General features: G+C 33.9%; 1 non-coding gene across 1 annotated transcript; it reads right to left on the bottom strand.

Moving 5' to 3' along the window:
* Positions 1 to 2,484: 2,484 nt before the first annotated feature.
* TRNAK-UUU (transfer RNA lysine (anticodon UUU)) lies at positions 2,485 to 2,557 on the bottom strand. Its single transcript has one exon. It is a non-coding gene; the product is annotated as a tRNA-Lys (tRNA).
* Positions 2,558 to 9,190: the final 6,633 nt, after the last annotated feature.

The raw sequence follows: 9,190 nt of genomic DNA, 5'->3' as shown, positions 1-9,190 counted from the left end.
GCATTGCATCTTCCAAAGATGAGTAAACAATATCAAGATATAAAATATCAAAGTTGAAAATATTAAAATGAATGACTAAAATATCAAATGCTCAGGATGCAAGGCAGAAATAAACTGTGTTGAAGTGTATTTCATTGATTAAATGATGACTTTTATATTGAATTACTAAATTACCAAATCTACCCACCCCATTGTAAAACTTAATTGCTTTGTTTCAAACATGATTAAATTAAAAATAGAAAATCTACACAACATAGATTTGTTCTGCATAATGTAGATTTTAAAACTATGTAAAAAAGATTTGTTGTTCTGCATAATACTATAATACACGATCAGGAGGACAAGATCATCCTCATCGCACCATCAGAGCCTTGTTATTACTAAAATAAGACTTTGAATTGAAAGCACATCCAGACGATGAAGATTTCACAAGAATGCCGCTTGAAATTTTGAATCTATTAATAATCTCCTCAAAATATTTCGGATCGCAGGGAATTGTGAGAATTCTGGTAACATAATCAAAGCCGAACTCTTCCTCTGCCATGCGCAGTAGATCTTTAAACACAGGCTGCTTCAAATAATCCACCGGAATAACAAACTGCCTCCCCTCACAATCCTCCTTTGTAGCATAAATCGCCAGGTGACCTCGCGGAACAGAATTTTTCGGCCGCCGTTTCCACTGTAGATCCTCTTTCATGGTGTAATCCGCTATGAGAGTTGGTGGAACATAACTTTTAGATCTGTGCCTTTCAATTTTCTTCTCCTCCTCCTCCTGGTCGAATGAGCAGCGGTGCAGCTTAAATGAAAGCGCATTCTTGAGGCTTCCAAGCTTCTATAACTTCTTTGTGATCTGCCTGATCTTCTCAAGGCTTTGGCTTCTCTCCATCGCTGATCTACAAAGCTCTGAGAATATTTGTGATCTACGAGGGTTTCTGTGATGGAGGAAAGGAGGAGTTAAAAAGGGGTATGAGGAGCCCTGGTTTTATAACTTCTGAGAGGCTCCTCATATCCCCCCACAGACGTCTCTTCACATTTCACAAATTTGTTTCAAATTCTCCCACTCCCCACAAAAAATAAGTATGAATGTGCATGCAAAATTATATATAACAAAAAAAAAATCATATTGAAATTTTTTCGCCCCTACTTTTTCGGGCCCTATTATTTCGAGCCTATTATTTCAGCCTCCATTTGGCTTCTTATTATTTCGGCCAGCTATTATTTTGAGAATTTTTTTTTAATATTTAATTTGGAAGTTTGTAACTACTCCCAATTCTTTTTTATTGACAAGAAATCTTGGCATATTCCCGTGCTGGGCATTTGTGTTGCCATTGTATAGAACGCCTCTCCGCGTAATAAGAAAACAAACTTCAATGTGGGAAGCTTTGTACAACATTTGAGTTAGGTGCAAATGGATGTGAGAACAATTTGAAAAAATAGGTGAAAATATAGATTTTAAAAACTTCATGTATTGTTATTGCATCCACCAAATGTGTTCTCTAATGACATCAACTAGATAGTGTTTCTTAATGGCGACCACAAGCCAAACAATATTACTTAATGATAAATGGTTTCCAAAGTGTTAGGATTGGGTGCCCCACACTAGCCACTCAAAGCAATCAACACTTCGAGTGTGCTGGTTAGTCCCAATCAAAACTTTGTACTACTTATAATTAGGTTGGGTAACATTTGTTTATTAGATAAATCTTCATCGTATATTTAGAAAAGCTCTTTTTTCATTATAATTGAGTATATAGTTTATTACAGTTCATTGTTTCATATCTAGTGGATCATGCTTTGTTTTGGATCTAGTGGATCATGCTTTGTTTTGGTATTGTACCGAGTTGTATGAGATATGCCATTTGACACCTTCTAGAAATGGGTAAGTCTTGTATATCTATTTAATTCAAAGTAAGAAGATGGACTAATTCCAATGGAGCTTCATATTATCTTAATTAATTTGCACTTAGGATGCAAACTCATCTCTTTACATCCTTTCCAATTGTATATTGTTTCCAAGACCTTCAAAGCAAAGCACATTGATCATATACAAACAACAAATCATTCTCATGAATGTAAAAGACCATAATCTATAACATTTATTTATTAAAATGTCAAATTTAAAGCAATATTATCATTAAGATGTTTTTAATAAAATTTGTAAAGAATAATAATTTAATTTTTTATGATGATAATCATATTTTAAAAAAAATTCATTTGATAAATTTTCTAGGAAATAATAATAATAAACTAGTATGAAAATAATAGTTTATTTATAATTTTTTATTGACATACCAACTAGTCAATATTTCTTGCTGTATACGCTATCATTATAACTTTGAACAAATTCATTCGTTACGAAGTAAGCTAAAAATTATAAAAGCATAGACGCCCTTAATAAACAATGAAAAAAACATTGTGAAATCGAAAAGCATAACGAGGTTATTGTCCGGCGCATGTACACCCCAACAATTACTATTATACTATCGCCGTCTGTGGGAATCGAACCCACGACCACGTGGTTAAAAGCCACGCGCTCTACCAGCTGAGCTAAGACGGCTGCTATATTTAGATTGGACCAAATCTTTCCCTAAAAATTGAATATAATGAAATTGAGATTTTTAACATTTCCAAACGTTTAAATTTTCTGGGTTTTGATTGCGTATAGTTTTTTTTAACATCAACATTTCTGATGCTAAAACAACTATATACAATCAAATTCAAAAATTTGAAAAACATATAATGAAATTTTTGATATTTAAAGTTGATGATATATAAATTGTTAAAGGAGCAAGTTCATGTGGATATTAGTTTAATAGTTTTGAATTGTGTTATCGATAGATGTTTTTAGAATTGCTCATTAATTTGAAGGTACGGAATATTGATGATTGATTTTTGTTGAGTTCAATATAAAGAAGTAATATTAATGTAAAATGTTGTTTAACAATTAAAATAAATGTTATAAATTTTTTGAGAAAAAAATAGGTGCTTTTAGAATTTCTCATTAACTTGAAGGTACCAAATATTGAGGATAGATTTATTATATGAAAAAAATAGATGTTTCCAGAATTTTACATTAATGACAACCACCAACTAACATTAGATATTTCCAAAAGTTAAAAACAAAAAACCTAATGTTGAAGAATAAATATTAGTTTTTATGAAAAAACTAGATGTTTCCAAAATTTTGTGTTAATTGCAACCACCAACTAAAGTTAGATATTTCCAAAAGTTTCTTAAAAAAGTCTAAAGTTGAGGAATAAATAATATAGTTTTGAAGCAACGAAAATATTGAGAATTTGTTCCACCTATGACTGTTCATTGTACTAACCAATAAGAAGAGATTTTTTTTTTTAATAAATTATATTTAAACATTATAATTAAAAAACATTATAAATGCACAACATTTGTAAAAATTCTATGATTTGATTGGTCAAAAGAAAGAAGAAAATAACATTCATGAATGCTATAATATCCCTACGACAAGAACTAAAAATTAGGGAGATTTTCTTTTTTTCGATGTTGATATAACAAACTTATTGATTGTGATATGTTGGGAGAGATAGATCTAAACATGTTAATCTAGTATTTGGTTTAAACTTAAGGGTTTTAATGGTTAAAATATGAAACTTTATTAATGTAGAATGAACTTGTATTTCCAATTTTATTTAAATGACATGACCAATTATGTAGAATGAACTTGCACTTATAATTCTATTCAAATGAAGAGGACATCATTTGGTCTTAAGGAGATTTGAAACTTCAACACCTACATAAGGACTTGTCTATTGTGAATCTACTCTAAGAAAAACAATTGGTGGTTCTATAATTAGTGTTAGGACTTTCCATCACGAGCGAAGGTGATTGACTTCAATGTTTGTAATTAGGCCTTCAAATGGAGTCACCAATTGTAAAACAAAGTGTAATAGTGGAGTTGGACCATTGATGTACAAATAGTAGTTGATATGTTGAAGGTCTTATATATCTTATAAATCTTATACATCTATTTAATTCAAATGAAAAAGATAGATGATTTGAATACATTATCTTAATTAATTTGAATGTGGGTTCACATTATTCCTACTAGTTGTTTATATAATGACGTAGGAACATCGAACAATGTCAGGGCAATCAAGCATAACCCTAAAATATGTCTAGCGATAATTTCTATTTGATGTTTTTGCATTTCTAGATACCCATTTGGGCAAAATAGAGATTCTACCTCTTGAAATTCCACTGCTACTTTTCTAGATTAGTTTTCAAAATTTCAAGCTGATGTGAAAATGTTGAAAAAATGAGCTATTTTATAGAAGGGCTATAATTATAAATAAATAGAGGGTGTGAATTCAAGGGAAAGTGATTATTGGAATTTTAAGCATTCTAGAAAAAGAATCAGGTCAAAACATTTCACCATTTGCAAGTTATTGCAATTTCAAGTTTCCAAAGACCTCTTGAAAACCTTTAGAGTCATTTTGAGGCACTGAATGGTCTTGTGCGACTTCAAAAATTGGAGGACATCCATAGACTATCTATAACATTGTAGAGTACTCATAGATATTTTTGATTGTGTAAACAATTTGTAAATCTAAGTCCTACATCAAAAGTACTTATTCTTCTTAGAAGTTGGACCACTTTTCTAGAACTTTCTAGATTCACACCTACTTCTAATTAGAATTTCATATCCTTTGTTTGAGCACTCAATTTCCAAATTTCAAAACATAGATTTTATTCTTGGCTTCAAACCTAAAATAGGTTAATTAAGGCCCATCTTGGTAGTGAAAATTCAATTTTGGGAGAAGGTACCATGAGAAGGGTTTTTCTCAAGAATTTGATAATATTGTAGGTCAAAAGGCATATATTTTGGCTTGTCTAGATTGTAATCAATGTAATAGCTTCTCATTTCATGTAATATAAATTTATTTAGTTGTTGTGTTCATTTGTGTCTTAAGTTGTGCCCTCACCAAGTGCTATTAGAGTAGGAGTTCTTGAGTGTGTAGATAGATCAATGAATGTGAGATAGTTTGCACTAGGCTTGTGGTTGGTGGTTGAGATATAATTAAGTGTAAAAATTCCTCCATTAAGGAACCATAGTGGACAAGTTGTGGGTGTTATAGAAGAGGGTTTTAGATCCATCTAGAGGCAATTGGAAGCCTTGTAAGAAAAAATATGAAGAGGGATTGATATTGGGGAAATAGACAAAAGTGACAAAGAATATGATGAAGAGGGGTAGGCCAAATAAGTACAAGAAGAAAATAGGGATTTGGAGGTTGGTATGCTTTAGAGGGGTATTTTTAGAATTGGAAAAGTACCAAAACTTAAATTGTCCATATTTTTTGGAAACCATAATCCAAAAGAGTTGATCAATTAAATTAATGATATGTAGGAGTATTTTAAGTATGAATATGTTGAATATCTTGAGAGGGTCAGGTTTTTGAAGGCCAAATTGAAGGCTCGTGGAAAGATTTGGTGGAAGAAAGTATAGATGGATATGAATCAATAAGGAAAGGAGAAGATAACAAGATGGGATCAGATGATCGATAAATCTAAGAGATAATTCATCTTCTTTGACTATGAGCTTGATTTGTTCCAGAAGATGCAAGGGTTGAAATAGGCAAGAAAGTCTATCCAAGAATAAATAAAGGAGTTCTAAGATTTCTTAGAAGGACCTTGAAGAGGCATTCTAGTTTTCCTTGGTTCAAGGAGAATCTAAACGAGAGGTTTGAAGGAAATTAAAGAGGGGGAGGCCAAGGAGGAAGGGGGGGTAGTAGGTCCTTTAGAAGTCAAAATAAGGGCTAGGGGAAAAATGAAGATGTGTGTACAACCCAAAATAAGTGGAATGAGGTTTTCAACTTCTCTCATGATAAAAATAACGGAGACCAAAGAAGAAGAGGAAGAAGAAGGCTTTGAAAAGGAACGTAGATAGGAAAATTTAGAGGAACTTATTTCTATTGTGGAGAAGAAAGGCATTGAGCCTATGAATGTCATCAACATCAAGGAAGGATACATAGGAGATGTGAAGTCCATACAATAGTTGTAGATGTAAATGAAGAAACCTAGTTTGAACTCACAAATGATATAGAGTGTGAAGAAGCCCTTGTTTCCATGAGAACCATGATAAATGAAGAGAAGTTAAATCATAGGAGGAGTCTATTTTGCATTAGGTATAGGTGTGAGGATAAGTGTTGTGATATGATGTGAGAGAGAGAGAGAGAGAGAGAGAGAGAGAGAGAGAGAGAGAGAGAATTAATCATCATAGGAAAATATTTAGGGTTCTAAGTGACTCAAATCTATCATAAGGGGGGATAATCGATCTTAAGTGGTCATAGGGACCTTTAGGATACATTACGACCCCTTAGGACATGCTAGGACATATTAGGAATCCTTAGGAAATATTAGGAGCTCTTAGTATCCCTTAGAACACATTACTTATCATAGGACACACTAATGGGTTATAATGTGTCTTGATTTTCCTAATGTTTCCTAAGAGGTTTAATGGGTTCAAAGTGGTCCTATGAACCCTTATGACCCATTACTATCCAAAAGGACCCACTAAGATCCATTAGGACCCCTTATAAAACATTACTCATCATATGACACACTTTAGGGTTCTAATATGTGCTAATTGGTCCTAATTAATCCTAAGGAGTTTTTGTTGGACTAACTTCCAATAATTCCCTTGGGATTAATGACATTACTTAACCACCTCATGTGTTTTATAAGTATAGTGGTTGTATTAGGCATTGACATGTCAATATTTTGGTGCAAAAAACAATAGTCCTTTCTTGTAACAAGTGGTATTAGAACTTGGTCATGGGTTCAAATTTCCCCAAGTAATGTTGAGGGGAGGATTGTTAGACTAACCACCAACATTCCCTTTTGGGATTCATAACATGCCTAAACTACCTCTTGTATTCTACAAGTCTAGTGGTTGCATCTGACATTGACAAGTTGATCTTTTGGTGGAACATCATCCCTTTATTGTAATAACTTTAATAGGTCCTAGCTTATCCTAGGAATGCTTAGGATCCATTATGACCTCCTAGCACCCATTATAGACCATTATGACCCCTTAGAGAACATTAATTTTTGTAGGGAATAGTTTAGGGTTTTAATGTGTCCTACTAGGTCCTAATGTGTCATAAAGGGTTATAATGGGTCCTACATGGTCCTAGGAATTCTTAGGACCCATTATGCCCCCTTAAGACACACTAGGACCTTGTAGAACACATTACAAACCTAAAGTCTGTAGTAAAACTATTAATGCATTCTAAGGTAGGCTAATGGGTCATATTGTAACTTAATAGGTTTTAATGGGTCCTGTGGGGTTTTAATGAGTCTTAAGGGATGTTGAGACTACTTATAACCTATAAAAATCCCTTGAGACACATTAGAACCCATTACTATGTCCCAGAACCCTTAATATTTTCTAAGTGGTATGAATGGTGTAATGCCACCCGAGTGACATGATTTGAGATCTATTTTGAGACGCTAGATTTTATGTAGAAGTTGTGAAAACCAACTTCACAGATTGCTAAGATCATCTACATGCAAATAATCTGCTGAAGAGAAACCAGAAAATGGAGGAAAAAGCGGAGCCCATAAGAACTCAACAAGATGAGAGAAAAAGTATTCCTAGATTGATTGAATGAATGCTTGATTAGAATTACAAGAGTTCAACCTTTAAAGGTGAATGAAAGCCCTAAAGCCTAAAAAAGCTAGGTTGCACAATATTAATTAATATAAAATATGAATTATATGCACCTAAAAGCAAGCTTAAGAACTAGAGTAATAAATCACTTAATCAACTAAATCAAGATGATCTAATTAATAAGTGAAAAAAAATAATTACTCTAACCCCCCCCCTTAAGTGAAGCTCAGGAGGAAGCTAACCTAGCAAAGCTATGAAAGCAGGAAAAAATGGGTCCCGACAACAAGGCCTGATTAGGTACCCAATGAAAGGAAATCTCTGTAAACCAGAGAAAAAGGAGAAAACCCAGTGGGAAAAACCCCTCTCCAAATAGAGATAGGAAAGAATGTTCCAGAAGATAGGAACAAAGAGAAGATCATGAAGACAACCACTGAAGCAAAAGAAGCCGCAAACTCTATTAGAAAGAAACTGTTGATCTGAAGATCCTCCATAGAAATAGAAGGCACGAACTAAGAGTGTCTATATGGTAGGTGATCCATCTTACCGAAATGCATAGGTAGCCAGCCACTGCAATCGCCTAGTATATAGGATCAAATACTGAATACATAGCTTACTCCAACGAACCATCGAACCAAGGAAGCATTAGAAACAATAGAATAACCCCCCCCCCCCCCCTTAATGCAGACAGGGTGAGGTGATAGGCAACTAAAAAGATGGGCCAAAAATCTCCTACAACATAGGAACCAAACACATCGAGAGTGAGGTACAGACACCTATAAAGGCACGTGTCACTGACAGTACATGAGGTAGAAGAGGAAGAGGGCACAAAACTGGCAAACAACTATCCCCCCCCATGGCACTTTATAAAATAATGCGAGTACAACAAACCACAATGATGAAAAGGATCCCGAAATGCAAGAGTGGCACTTCATCTCGATGCATTTGCATAAAGATTCTTACAATGAATATTAACAATGATCAAAATAGGAAAAAAGCTAATACAAAAGATAGTATAGCCAAAAAAAAAAGAGATCCCATGCCAAGAAAATGATCCCCGAACCTGAAATACCGAAGATATCCATCATAGAGAAAAAATGCCAAAAACATGATACAAAGAGCATGGGGTAGAATCTGGAAGAAATTACATCATTTCTAAAAAGTAGACAGAATCAACTTTCCAAAAATATCATGTTTTCAAAAAATGGAGATGGGATGCACAAGGAATGCTCGCTGGAGTCAAAAATAAAACTTTGGACTTCAACTACAAAAAAAAGAAACTAATCTACAAAAAAACACAAAACTCCTACACCACTATCTCCATCTCGGAACCAGCTTTTTGGCACTTCTTTCGGATCAAAAAAAGACCTCTGTATGCTCAAGATATGGCCAAAAAACTCCGAGTAGGTCAAAAAGACCTTGAAGGAGAGGTAGGTAGGTGCTGATGCAGTGCTGACATCATGATGATAGCAGCATTTCACAGGCCTAAAATTGATGGCTTGGAGGTCGTCAAGGCAAAAAAAGATTGCCACGTGGCAGTATGGTGGC

This window comes from Cupressus sempervirens, chromosome 4, assembly GCF_028749045.1.
Source record: "Cupressus sempervirens isolate cs-2001-9-10 chromosome 4, ASM2874904v1, whole genome shotgun sequence".
In the NCBI taxonomy this organism is placed as follows: domain Eukaryota; kingdom Viridiplantae; phylum Streptophyta; class Pinopsida; order Cupressales; family Cupressaceae; genus Cupressus; species Cupressus sempervirens.
This window is presented reverse-complemented; position numbering and strand designations above follow the sequence as displayed.